This window comes from Myotis davidii, unplaced genomic scaffold (assembly GCF_000327345.1).
Source record: "Myotis davidii unplaced genomic scaffold, ASM32734v1 scaffold32, whole genome shotgun sequence".
Classification (NCBI taxonomy): Eukaryota; Metazoa; Chordata; class Mammalia; order Chiroptera; family Vespertilionidae; genus Myotis; species Myotis davidii.
The window spans coordinates 394165-408160 of NW_006286587.1; the positions used below are offsets into that span (position 1 = coordinate 394165).

Below are 13996 nucleotides of genomic sequence, written 5' to 3' on the forward strand. Positions count from 1 at the left end.
GAGCATGAATGGCAGGCAGGTTGGCTGGGGTGTATCATATTGGGTTTCAGTATTGATCATCTGTTCCAGTGGGAAAGTCACATGATGTGAGCCAGTGGATTCATTCTGTATTTACATCCATCCCTTTGGAAAAAGGAACCCCGGAAATGTCACATACAGCACCCTCTTATTTTTTCCTTTCTGCTTGTTCAGACATGCCTAAGACATGTCTTCCCAGAAAGCTCCAGTGTGGGGCAAATCTAAGGCAGGGACTGGGAAGTAGTGCTGTCAGATCTTGGCAGAGTGCACGGGCCTTTTGAGCACCGCCCAGCCTTGTACCAGACATGGGAGAGCTGGAAGTCACAGTAAAAACTCATTTGTTGTTAGTTACCAGATTTGCCGGCTTGGGTTTGATGAATGTTTGGAAGGAACTGCATAGAGCAGCAAAAATGGGTGTGACTATACCACACCCCAGACAAACAACAGAGGGTGACTTTTACCTTTAAAAAAAATTATTTGGGAGTTTAGGCCAGTTGCCTAAACTGAAATCCAGATGTTGTCACTGACACTATCCAGAGATCTTCCTCCCTCGCCTGCCTTGAACACCTCAGGGCCTGGGCATCAGGCAGGTGTAGCACTGAGAGCAGCCACTCCAGCCAGTGTTTTGGGAGTCCTATGGCAGGGGCACCGCTGTCCCGAGCACTCCAGTTTCCCACCTACTCCTAGGATTTTATTGAGTTGGGCATAACATAGTGGTGCCATAGGCAGACCGAGAGGTGAATTCTTCAGGATCTGCAGCCTAATTACATGGGCTTACCCATGGTTAGAAAGACTGTTGTCCTTTTATCAGTGGAAGGAACTGAGGATGTTATGGGTAAGAGATGTTCTACTTAATAGATCGAGATTCTATCCTGTGAACTTGAAGATATCGACAAGCTATTGCCACACTCCCCACTTTCTCCGACCCCTCAACACACAGTGCCAGTGACAAACCTTAGCACAGTGGTTCTCAAATGGTGGCCCCAGACTGGCAGCATGCCAGGGGAACTTGTTAGAAAGGCGTATTTCCCTCCTCACCTCAGACCTGCAGACTCCAGGATTGCTGCTGCACACTTGGTCTGAAACTGGCAGAGAAGGTAAAGGCACCATCCACCACCTTATCTGTTAAACACGGAGCCAACTGCCTGCCTCTTTCCCCTTTGCCCTCAAAAAGCTTGGATCTAGGCCTAAGAGCTGGGAGGGCCTGCCAGGGTCTAACCCTGGCTCTGTCTTCTCTAATTACCTTGCACTGGGACTTTGGGCAAGTCACTCCTAATGGCCATAGCTTCCTCATCCAGGAAACCAGACTACCCAAAGGACCACTCTTGGCCCTCTTCCCTACTCCCTTAGCCCTGGCACAATCACAGTTCCACAGCGGATGTGGTTCTAGGACCACAGACTCTGGGCTCTTACCTAGTTTTTTCCTTAGTGAGGATGAGGTGAGGCCCTGCGGCCGCCAGCTCCTGAAAAAAGGAGGAGGAAAACCATTGAACTTCTCCTGGACTTCCCTGGTCCTGGGGCAGTGAAATTCTGAGCCATAGTAACCTTGAGCCATAGTAACAGCGAGCAACTTGGTATGCTCTCAGGTGAGTACCATCGGGAATAACAGGTCCCTGTGAGGTCTTTACAGTAGGACAGAAGATCTTTACAGTAGGACAGTAGGACAAACCCTTAGAGAAATGGAAGTTTGTGAGGGAAGGGGATGCAGAGAGGACTTAGATCTCCACGCGGAGACTTAAACATGGCTTTGAGCCAGACTAGAGAACTTCACTTGTTTGTTCCACTGGCATGTATTGAACGCCTGCTGTGTGCCTGGTATAGGCCATGAGATGAGATTATGACCTCACTCCATTTAAACCTTAGGCATCTCTCTGAGCCTTGGAGTCCTCATTTCTCAGATGGGTTGCTGACACCAATAGGATTTTCATGAAGGTTCAGTGGAGAATGAATATAAAGCTAGCTAGGGCATGCAGTAGGCTCTCCACAGCTGTTGAGTCCTACTGTCCTTTTATACCAGGTCTTGGCCATGCTGTTAACAGAGCTAGAAGTAGCATCTCAGAATGGGTGCAGGTTCATGTGCTTTCTACCCCAGCCCCCCACTGATAAAAAGAAAATACACCCTCTAGAGGGGCCTGTAAGTTATTGATTGACTATGTATGTTATAGGCACTGGGGTAGGTGTGAAGCAGTGCTTCGGTGAAACATCAGACATGGTCCCTATCCTTGAGGCATTTATACCTTTGTTCACATCATAGAGGGAAACTACAGAGACAGTTGCAGGTGTGTATATGGGTGAAGGAAATAGAAAATAGGGACCTGCCCAAGACAGAGTAAGTCTTTCCGAGGAGGTGACATAGAAGCTAAGACCTGAAGGATGAGGCCTCTGCCAGGCAGAGGGACAAGGAACTGGCAGGAGCACAGGAGCCGACAGTGCCAAGCTTTGTAGATTATGGGAAGTCATTGAATGGCGGCTTTCTCCATCCGCTCTACATGTTTACAAGATCACTCCAGCTCTGTGGCCAGCAGGATTAGAGAGAGGCAAGCATGGAAGCTGGGGCCCAGTTAGCAAGCTGCAGTTTTCCAGGTTGGGTGACGGGTACAGCATATGGAGAAGGGTGAGGAGAATTCAAGGTATGTTTTGGAGGTTTCTAAAGGGCTCACAAGTAAATTGTATTAAGGTTAAGGAAGGGGTAAATCCATCATCCGTGGGTCACCAAGTAGGGGGGCAGAGCCATTTAAGAGATCGTGAACGCTGCAGGAGAGGCTTTTGAAGGGGGTAAGGAATACACAAATGTCTTGGATATATGGATATCAACTCATCTACTCTCCTCCAGTGGGTATTTGGTGAGTTGTGAGTTGGTGAGTTGTGTTTGTCTGTGTCTTCTTGGAAGGCTGTTGAGTCTGAGATTTGTTGCCACACATAGGGTATCTTCACGGGCACAGAGTGACCTTGAGACCCAGGGCTGCATTCACAGCCTTCATTTGATGCTGAATCTATGTTTTGTGCTTCCCCTTGTAATCAGCTTCTCATTAGGTGACTCTGATGTGTCTAGCTCCTCTGTGTCTTCATTTGCATGTGCTATAATTACGTCCAAGAACATAGCATTTTGTTGTTTGGGTATTTACTCTTGCTTTTTAGAGCTGAAAGTCTGCAGTGTCCTAGCACATGGATAGGCTGGAGTTCTGTCACAGAGCAGCTTTCTAGCACCCGCATCTCACTCTGTTTTATTTTTTTAATAGTTCTGTAACAGAACCATAATTGCTGATTATAATATTAATTTTGAGAGCCACTTTAACTTGTAAATTGAGAAATACTTTCTATTTTGGATTAAGGAAAGGAGGTGAGGGAGCAGACCTGGTTTCATTTACCTTCAGATTTCTAAGTGCAAGTACCAAGGGTGGCCCTATAGACATAGCTTGACATCCAGCTAGTCAAGTAGAGATTTCAAAGTCAGTCCTTCAGCTAACCCTTCACCCTTAGGTTGCATTATATGTGGGGAATAGGGTGGAGGCTGGCATCCCTGCCTGTTCACCACATCTCCTTCCCTGAACCCACGAGAGTCCAGGTCTTTTTGCCTGGGGTAGCAGATGCTTACTGCGAGTTTCTGTGGCTTGCTAGTAGTCCTGTATTCACTCTGTTTGCTTCAGGACAGGAATAAGCTTGTGCAGCCTGGAGTTTTATCATAAGGCATGTTGGGTGGGGAGGGACGGACACCTCTCTCTCACTTGAAGTTACTGAGCTCATGCTGTTTTTCAGACCTCATACTCTCCCGTGTTTATTGTGAAATCCTCACGTGTGTCCTGGGTATGGTGTCCTCCCCACCCCAGAGAGGAAGTGGTTTGCCCCACTGGTCACGTGGCTGGAGCTCTCTGGCGCCGTGGCCTTTTCCATGAGCTTCTGAGGAAGTCACAGTAGCAAGTCTATGGTGCCACAGGACTGTCTCAGCGCTCTGGGGAGCTCAGAGGAGGGAGTGCGGGCTTTTTGTTGAAGAAATAAGTGGTGGAAGCATGTAGGATGTGTGGTTTGCGATGGCCCTGAAGAAAGGAGGGCAAATGAGGGGAATCTCAGCAGGGGACACAGTGTGAGCAAAGGCAGACACTGGGAATTTGTGGAAAGAGCCCATCTTTGGGTTGGTTCGAAAGAGGGAGTGCAACATAGCAAAGTTGCCAAGACCCTAAGGGGAGAACTTCATTCTGTAAAAAAGGTGGGGGTGGTGTATAAAGCCGGAGTTTGGGCAGATGAGTCAGTCACTGTGAGGGGAGAACTGTCAGCCCCCTGGGCGGCTGAGATGCTGCACCTGACAGTACCAGTCTTTAGTAGGTGTGAGGCCGCAGAGCCGCCTTTCCGAGCACGTGAGGGAGAAAGGGCAACGACTGACCGGGGCAGTGAGAAGCCCTATGCTTCCACAGGGTGCTTTTGAGCCTCATTTGCTGGTAAACCTAGGTTTAAATCACAGCTCTCCCACTTACTAGCTGGTAACTTGGAACAAGTCACCTAACTTCTGGGGCCCCATTTCCTTGTCCATTAAATGATACTCGTTTAACGCTGGTGCTCGCTGTACCTGATGTAAAAGACGAAGTATACCAGAAATGCAAAGGCTGCACTGCAGTTCCTCCAGACAGAGTTCCGTGGTGGCGGCTCTGTGTGCGGCCCTCATGCTGTTTGTCTTTGCCAAATCCTCGTAGGCTAATCATCGTTTTCACTTCAGTTCTCATGAATAATGTGCTGTGCCCTTGTTTTCTCTAAGAGAGCTCCAAACCCCTTAGCAAGTGCCCCCAGTGAGTTCCCCGTGGCACAGGGGGCTTGGGCTGGTGCTGTCACCAGAAGTCCATATGGTCTCCTTCCGCACAGACCACTCTGGGCATGACCTTGTTTGAGTTTTTCCTTTTGTAACCACAAATTGTCCTGCCCCATATGGAAGTGACCGCTCCCCTTTAGCTGTTACTGCACCTTAGACATTTTCCTCCTGGCAAAGGGCGCACAGGAGGACTCTCTCAGCAGCCCAGCCTCTCTCCCTTGAGCCCTTTCTCTGCGAATCACAGCAGCCACAGCTGAACCTCAACCTCTTTGGGGACCAATTGAGGCAGTTTTCAGCTTTCATTTCATCCCCACACTTAATAAGTTGAGGAAGGGAATTAGGTAAGGTATCCCCGTAGCCTACTGCTAATTATCAGTGCTGTTTCTGGAGACAAAAAGTTCCCCCTTAGTTTGTTTTGAGTGAGTTCCACCCAGGACCTGTTTCCCAGCCTAGGTGCTAGGGGAGCTCACCAGCCCCAGGGCCCTAAGGGCTTCCATGTGTGACTTCCCAGATTTAAACTGTCTCTGATAAGTATGAGGACTCCGCGTGCGTCCTGCTGATTGCTGGTCACCAGAGAGACCTGCAGATCTCAGAGTCTTGGGTCTTGCCAGTGATTCTTACTTTTGTGCGTTTGGCAAACTTTTAAATACTAGCATTTGGGCAGCAGCACACTCCAAGGAATCAAAAAGTGGAAAACAATATTAAGCAAGTCAACAGTGGTGACAACATGATCACTGCCGTAACATGACCAAGTCTCTGTGTCTAAGCTTCCACAGTAACTGCTTGCCACAGTTTAAGTAGAACCATTCACTGCCCTGGCCGAACTTTCTGGCACTTGAGATAAAGCTGACATCTGTTTGTGTGGCATTAAGCTCTGCTCATTCCCTTTCTCTCAGTAAGCTAGTCATCGCTGTCCACTGGGCCTGCCAGTTGTTTCTACAAGAGTGTGTGTCCTCATTGTGGTAAGTGGATCAAGCTCAGCTGACACACGGCACAGAGCCATCTCCTCTCAGTGGCATTTGTCTGCTGTAAGGGAGCCTCAGGGAGAGGAATGTCACCCTCCCGCTGTTAGGAAGGGCTCTGGTGCAATGAGCTGAAGTCCGCCTCCCCTCCCCACAGCACTCCCCTCACACCCCGGCCCGGCCACACAGGTAGCACCACCACCTTTGCTGTGGGAAGCCCATGTTGCCTTCCTGTACTGTTTCTGGTTGGAGTTCTTGCCTTCGATAAGGAGCCGACAAAGATCCTTAGTTCTTAGTATTCCTTATGTCATGAACCCTTCTCAGAATCTGAATGCTGGGGATATTCTCTCAGCAAAATGCACGTGACTTACACTCTGGTACTTCGTGTGCCTTTAGGGGGTTTGCAGACCTATGCATCCTTGAAGTCAGTAGGACCCCAGGTTGAGAACCTCTGCCCTGGTCCTAAGCCTCTTATTGGCACATGGAGAAATGATGTCCCAGAGAGAAGTTGAGACGATGAGACCAGAAGCCTGGTCTCCCACTCCTGCCGTTATCACCAGGCAAGATCCTTTACCTGCATTTTACTTCAGTGTCTCCTGTAGGTTGACACCGAGGAGAACATTTCTACCCTTGTATTTGTTCTGTCACACCCTGGGTGACAGTCCACCTTTCTGAGAACCCACAGGGCTGCTTCCTCTGCATACACCTAAGTAGCTGAAGAGGGTGTGGAAGATGGGAGGGGTGGCTTCTTAGGCAAAGGGTGGACCTCTGGCTGCATAGGCCTGCCCTGCCCCCAGTGCCTATTTCCACAACCTTTGTGTTTTGAATATGGAGTAGGGGAGTCCGCCATACCCGACAGCACCCCAGCCTGTTGAGCTAAGGAGAGTCATTGGGAGGTGGTTGGGCCTGGCAGGCCACCATGGTGGGTCTTTTTAAAAAATATATATATTTTTTTATTGATTTCAGAGAGGAAAGAAGGAGGAGAGAGAGAGAAACATCAATGATGAAAGAGAATCATTGATTGGCTGCCTCCTGCACACCCCATACTAGGGATTGAGCCCGAAACCCTGGTATGTGCCCCTGACTGGAATTGAACCCGGAACCCTTCAGTCCGCAAGCTGATGCTCTATCCACTGAGCCAAACCAGCTAGGGCAACCATGGTGGGTCTTTAAGATCTGGGCAAGTCCACAGGGTTGAGGCCAAACCCATGTCTTCCAGTCCTAACTGCCCTTTCCTTGAACCTCTTACCCTGACTGACAGACTCAGGGTCATACTCTGAAGCCAGGCCAGCTTCAACTAGCCACACCAGTATTTCAAGCTCCGTCTCTAGATTAGGCAGACAGCTCTGCGAGGAAAGGAGTAGCGGAGAGAGCCGGATGGAGACCGGAGCTTCCTGGTTCTCTAACTGGTGGGCTGTGTCACCCTTGTGTGCTCATTTCTCCCACCCAGCTCTGAAGGTGTTGGAGGGGAGTGGCATGCTGTTGGGCAGGAGAAGAGTAGCACAGGCAAAGTCCCAGCTCCTCCCTCCCAGCTGCTGAGCCTGAGAAAGGCCCAGCCCTCTCTGCCCCGGCTGGTTGGGAAGTTCCTTGGGAACTCGAGCAAAAGCAGGGGTTTTCATCACCATAGTTTTATATTAAAATCCTGTCACACTTAATGAATGATTCTGTATAGTCTGTAAATTAATCTTTTATTGCCGTGTACGCGCACCCAGTTTCTATCGATTACCCAGTATTCAGGCTCCTGTGCTTTGCAGCCTGAAGCCTGAGAGAAGCAGGAGACTGTCCCCGTGCTTAAGGAAGCTTGTAGTTAGGGTGGTTAGAGGGGCACCCACAGCCTGGTGGGGTGGGGTGGGGGTGGGGTCTGTGGTCATTCTGCGCCTGCTCACTGGAGACTGGCTCCTCTGGGACTGCTTCCTGGGAGGAGATGTGAGGGTGTCTCGAAGGGTGGGTGCCACCTGAGTGGATATGAAGGGGCAGGTTTAGGGCCTGGGGCGGTTGGGGTGTGCAACCACACCAGCAGGGACAGTCTCTTGCTTCTCTCAGGAGGCTTCAGGTTGCCAAGCACAGGAAGTCAAATACTGGATGATGGATAGGAACTGGGTGTGGGTACCTGGCAATAAAAAATTAATTTACAGACTGCACAGAATCATTCATTCAGCCTGAGGCCAAAAGCAGAAAGGCTGTCACCTCGAGAGAAGACCGACTTGGGCTGAGTCGTCTTGTCTGGAATTTTTGCGTGAGCCGGTGACGACTGTGAGGTTTTGTTTTGGTGTTTTTGGGTGTGATTTTATGCTGCCATCACAACTATTAAGTACCTTCTGGGTGCCTATTACAAATGCTGTCACTGGACTTCACACCCTGCAAAGTCAACATTTCCATATTTGTAGTTGAGAAAATAGACTTGGGGGGGCCTTGACTTGGTAAAGGTCCACGCTAATGATTGGTGGGGCTGAGATAGGAATTTTAGGTCTTCCTACTCCAAAGTTCATGCGCTTGGCAGAGCACCAATCATTCTTTGCCATTCTGACACGCTCTCTGAAAGATGCTCTCCCTTTGGGACCTGCTCCTAGATTTCTACCTGGTTTTGGTCTCTTGGTCAGGGCTCAGAGACCATGAAGCTCCTGGTGGGTATGCTTTGATAATCTCTAGGCTTTTGTTCCCTATTCCCTTGTGTAGACCTGAAGACAGAAAACACTGTTACCACATTTGTCATCTCACCCCATTTTTCTTACCCTGACAACAGGACCCCCATGTACTGTGCCAGGGGCTGCGCATGGCACAGGCATCTCTGTTTTTTGCCCTACTTCTAGCACCACTGTTGCTAGCCAAGCCTTAGGGTAATGATGCATCAGAAAGCTTGGCTTTAATAGGTTAGAATTGACAGTGGTGTCTGGGGCCACTGAACCCCCAAGGGCTGGCATGAAACTGAGTATGAAAGCCAGCTGCTTTGTTTGGTGTATTAAATAGGTGAAGAATGACTCATTTTGAAGCTAATCCTATTTAGAAGGAGAGGCCTGCCCTCTGTGACCCAGAGATTACCTTGCCTCTGTGCCTCCACAGCATGATGTGCTGAAAATTAACACCCGAGCCTCAGTTTGCTCATCTGTGAAATGGGAGAATTCTTATGTGGGCCTTTGTTTGGACAAAGGAAGCATTTCATCTTAATCTTGCCTGGTATCTAGCATATCAAATGTGTCATTAGCTACAGTGATATCACCACACAGGACTACAGGGAGAACTTAGGTAAGAGTGAGTTCTTGGCCACCACCCAGTAGCACCGCAATTTGAGTTTATACTGTGCTGTGGTCTATGAGCACGCCTACCAGATGGCTTTCTTTTCGGTGTGTGAGCCCATTCCATCCCTAGTCCCAGCCCCATCATCGCTTGCTCCACTGCAGCTCTCCCAACTTGTGAAAGTCTCCACACTACCATTGGCCTTGTGGGAACAGTTTGGTTCCCTGGTGTCCTTGCAGAGACCAGTGCTTGGCTGGCGGAGGCAGAAGCTTCTCACTGCCTGGTTGGCATCACATCCCCGTTTGTGCTCTGGACATCAGACCTGTGCAGAGATACCTAAGCCAAGCCTTCCATGCTCCTTTTTCTGCCTGAATCTGTTTCCAAATGAAAGGCTTACATGGGTTTGAAACTCTGTTTAAGCTCTTAAGCACTTCTCTCTGTAGGCGGGGACTTGACATCATAAATTTCTAGGCTAAAAGTAGGAGCAGATCTCTGAGTTCCTGTTTCCTCATCTCTAAACCTGGAGTGACCACAGCTCCTACCTTGGTTGTCGAGTGCAGTGAGGCAGGCGGTAGGTGTAAAACACTTGAGGACTGTCATAGTGGAGAGACTGGGCGGGGAAGGGGCTGCAAAATTTGGATTGAGTGCTGGTTCTACTGCTCAACAGCTCTGTGATATGGGCCAACTTGCTCCATCTCTCTGGGCCTATTCCCTTCTTAAATGGCAAATCCATCCTCACAAGATGGGGACAGTGAAAGACGGAGTGTGCAACAGGTGTCACCTACTGGTTTATCACACCATGTTTGCTCAGTGGGTGTGGCTTTGCCCTCTAGGGGGGGGGCTCTGATCAGAGGTAGGGGTTCCACTGAAAGGGACAAGGCACGCTCTGATTGAAGCTGCTAACTGAGCAGTGGAGCCCAGCCTGGGTAGTCGGAGAGCTGAGGCCTGGCCCCTCTGGATGAAGTGCATGGGAGGGCCTGCTGCTGTTTCTGTCCAGAACTGTGTGGCTGGGGCATCAACCCGAGCCTCCCTCTCCGTGGCTCAAGAAAGGACTCCCCTCTGCCTTCTAGTGCAGTTTCTGCCATTGGCTCCCTGGAAAGCTTTACCTTCTCTAAGGGGAGAGAGACTCAAAGTCCAGGTCCTCTCCACAGAAGAGAGTACCTTCTCATTTTCCTGTCCCTGCGACAGGGTGAAGCCAGCAGACCTACCAGGAGGGCCAAAGCCAGTCCAAGGGAGGGAGGGTGGAGGAGCCTGTGGGAAATGCCAGCCTTGGTTCCTGGCAAGCGACCCAGTGATTCCAGCGGTCATTACGTGCTGGTGTCGCAGGAGCTCTTGCAGAGCACCGGACGAGTGGTTCGACTTTCTGCAGCCACACTCTGTTCCGCCAGTTATTATGGAAAAGGGACTCTGGCTCCAGAACCTCTGCCCCCTCGACCACACTGCTTTTCAGCTGCCGGGGGCTAGCTGCTGCTGCTGATCATCCTTTCGAGGAAGTTGTCTTCGCTTGGGTCCTACCGGGGAGGAAGGAAAGCGGTGTTGAAAAGGTCATTACTGGTCCCAGAGATTATTTTAGCAGGTGACACATGACCATACAATTTATCAGGCTTTTCTTGTCCTACTTCACGAGGATTTAGCGTGTCTCTGTTGGGGAGGTCCTCCCCAAGCTCTCCCTCTCCCCGTCTCCTGATTGCTCTGCTGTGTCTGCTGAAGGCAGTAGGCATGCTGACTGATGCTGGATATGAGGGGCTGCTGGATCATCACAGGGCATGCGTATGATGGTTTTATTTTTACAAACCAAAGACTGAGATGCAAGGCCCATCACTGGGTTTTTGTTGAAAGGACTTAATAGGCCGGGAGACAGAAGCAGCAGAGGAAAGGGTTGGGCCTGGGAATCCAGTATTTTCTTTCCGCATCAGATAGCTTTCCAGTGCCTTTATCATCCATTCCTACTGTACTCCACCCGCGGACACTGGGTCCCCTCCCCTGGGAGGCAGAGAAGGGAATCAGTCTCACCTCTCAGGTCTGACAGGTGTGGGGAATTCTTCATGTCCACTGTATGCGGAAGAGTCCAGAAAAGACGTGGGTCTGGTTTCTTGGGCTGCTCGCTGCTCCATGGACCTCCGCGTCGGAGCTGCCAGCTTTTCCTGTTGATTAGAGTCCACTACTTCCATTACAGCGCAGAGCGTGACAGGGTGATGTCACTCAGTACTAAAAATACAGGAAAAGTGGAAGAAGGCACACCCGTGACAAGTACAACATTGTGGTGTATTTTTTGCAGATTTTCCTACGTTTGGAAGTCTCTGCTGCAGAACTTGTAGCCTGCTTCTCCCCACATAACCCAGGGCAGTGCTTCTGCTGTGATATTGTTCAAAATGCCACACAGCCTCCTCATTTCCTCTGCAAATACCATTGCGTGGATGCATCATTTGCTTAAATCTCTTCTGTTGTGGATTGTTGCCTCATAAATTAAATATACTTCAGTGAACATCTTTATTCATCAAGTCCTTTTCATGTTTAGGGTTATCAGTTAAGATACATTTGCAGCAGTGGAACTATAGGATCTACAGGTCCAACCACGGCGGGAGCTCTGAAAACACAGTGCCATGTTGCTCTCCAAAAGGCTGTGCTCCCTCCTCCCACGGTGTGTGGCCTTTTCGTGGCACCCTCGCCCAGCTCCGAGCAGGGTTCTGGTTCAGTGGCTGAGGACCACGGTGTTTAAATCTCATACATTCGTCATTTTTGGTGGGGACAGATGGCTGGGAGAGAATGGGCTCATCGAGTATGCCAGTTCCTGCTGTGGCCAGGTACTTTTTAGTTATTTCCCTCAGACCTCAAAATAGAGCCCTCCCCATTTCTCAGAGGAGGACACTGAGGCTGACAGGAAGTAAACCATTCCTTGTCACTGCACCCCACTGCCTCTCTTGAGGACTAGCCAGGTATCTCCCCGTGACCTGAGGACGACGGCCAGTGTTGTCAGACTGCTCAGGGCAAGTAATGCGGGAAGGCAGCTCTCAGGCCACACGGAGCTTGCAGAGTACTGAAGCCAATGGGGGGATTTCAAACACACGGTGAAACACTTGTCTGATTCAGCGGTTAGGATGCCGCCCTGCCTACATTCACTTAACTCTGATCAGGCTGAAGCTGGGAGAGCTGGGCTGGGTGAGGGCCGGCCCAACACTGACCTCTGTAGGTGCTTGTATTGGAGGCTCCACTAGAACAGGTCCCTGAAGGGCAGGTGGCTTGTCTTGTTCCTGAGGCCCAGCCCTAAGACGATTGATTCTCAATAGCTAATAGGAGGGCTAGGCAATGTTCTAAGTTTTACGTGTGTTAGTTCATTTGGTCTTCAGAATAACCTGTGACTTAGGTACAGGTGACGAGACCAAGGAACCAAGGACTTAAATTTGTCCACAGTGAAGTGGTAGGGCCTGTTGAGTCTGCCACAGGCTCTGGCTCCAGAACTTGGTTCCTGACCCCTGCAGTGCACACCTGCAGAGGCCCCCACGGCCCGGCTGTGGGATTCTGGCCTCTCCTAAGACAGGAGAACCTTGGCTACCTAGTACAGTGATGGCGAACCCTTTGAGCTCAGCGTGTCAGCATTTTGAAAAACCCTAACTTAACTCTGGTGCTGTGTCACATATAGACATTTTTTTATATATTTAAATGCCATTTAATTAAACAAAGAAAAATCAACCAAAAAAATGAGTTCATGTGTCACCTCTGACACGCGTGTCATAGGTTCGCCATCACTGACCTAGTAGTTAGTTTCCGTTCTCAGAGGCCTGAGTCTCTTTCATTCTCTTAAAATGGGATCAGTAAACTCGAGAGTTGCTTTGACATTTCAGGGCAGCACGATTAGAGAAGTGAGGAAGGAAATATGAGGGGAACCAGGGCTGCCAAGACCTGCAGGGACGGGTACCTAGGATCCGCCGGCGTTTTCGTAAACACTGAAGAAAGCCGTTATATGGCACAGGATTCACAATCGACCGATTTGTGTGCCTGGGCTCCCAGCCAGGGTCTGCCCCTTAGGCCATGTGAGCTCGGGCTGAATAGTAAGAATGTGTGTCTGGGGCAGGGTGGCAATGATGAAGCTACATTCACTTCAGATAAATGATTTAGAAACCTTCTCCCTGGCCCCAGCACAGCACAGCTCCTGAGGTCATCGGTTGGGTGCTGGCACCTAGTGGGAGATCTGGAGCTTGGAGGCACCCAAGCCCACTGACCAGTGTCCACTCGCACCCTGCCTTCTGTCTTCCAGGTTGATCCCCGGGACCCACAGTCTCGTCAAGTCTCACAGAGGACGGCAGAGGGTACAGGTGCCCGGCCAGCGGCCATCTCCCGACAGCTGGAGCTCCAGCAATGTGAAGCTTTGTTTGCATTTTCTCCCTTCAGTTTTGTTTAAATTTTTTTGTCTTTTTTTTTTTTTTTTTAATTTAAACGATTTAAGACTTCAAAAGAGCAGAAGCTCTGCTGTGGACAGGCACCCAGTTTCTTCAAAGAAATTTAATATGGACAAAGCATTTGTGTAAATTTCATCTTTAATTTTTATAAGGGGTTAGGGCACTATTTCGTTTTTGTTCTTGCTTTTCCCTGTCTTTCTTTTACCCATTTCTCAGTTCTGCTTATAACACCTCACTTCCCCCAGAGGAGGCCCCTCTCCGTGGCGATGGGGGCATTTCTCCTGGAACGGAATGGAGACAGGAGGAGGCCCCTGGGCCACCTTCCCACCAGGCGCAGGAACTGCCGACCCTGAGCTGCTCCTGGCCAGCTCTTGGCCTTGGGTAAAGATCCACCTGGAGGAGGAAGACCAGCGTTTGCCCGGGAGAACTCAAGAAAGCAGCTCCCACCCAGGGGTGTGTGCTCTTTAAGCTGTGGAAGCCCCGGCCACACCAGGACTGACGGTGGTGGGACTCCATTCCCCCCGCTGCTCTCGTGACCGAGATCGCTGAAGGGGTGGGGACGGGACAGAAGTGATCATCTCCCACTT

The 13996-nt window shown here is 50.1% G+C and overlaps 1 protein-coding gene across 1 annotated transcript in view; it reads left to right on the top strand.

Annotated features, from left to right (window-relative positions):
- Positions 1 to 13527, top strand: part of STK35 (serine/threonine kinase 35) — a 41068-nt gene extending 27541 nt beyond the window's left edge. Inside the window, 1 exon segment of the mRNA XM_015560213.1 lies at positions 13268 to 13527. The gene's annotated coding sequence lies outside the window, so the exon portion shown is untranslated.
- The last annotated feature ends 469 nt before the right edge of the window (positions 13528 to 13996 follow it).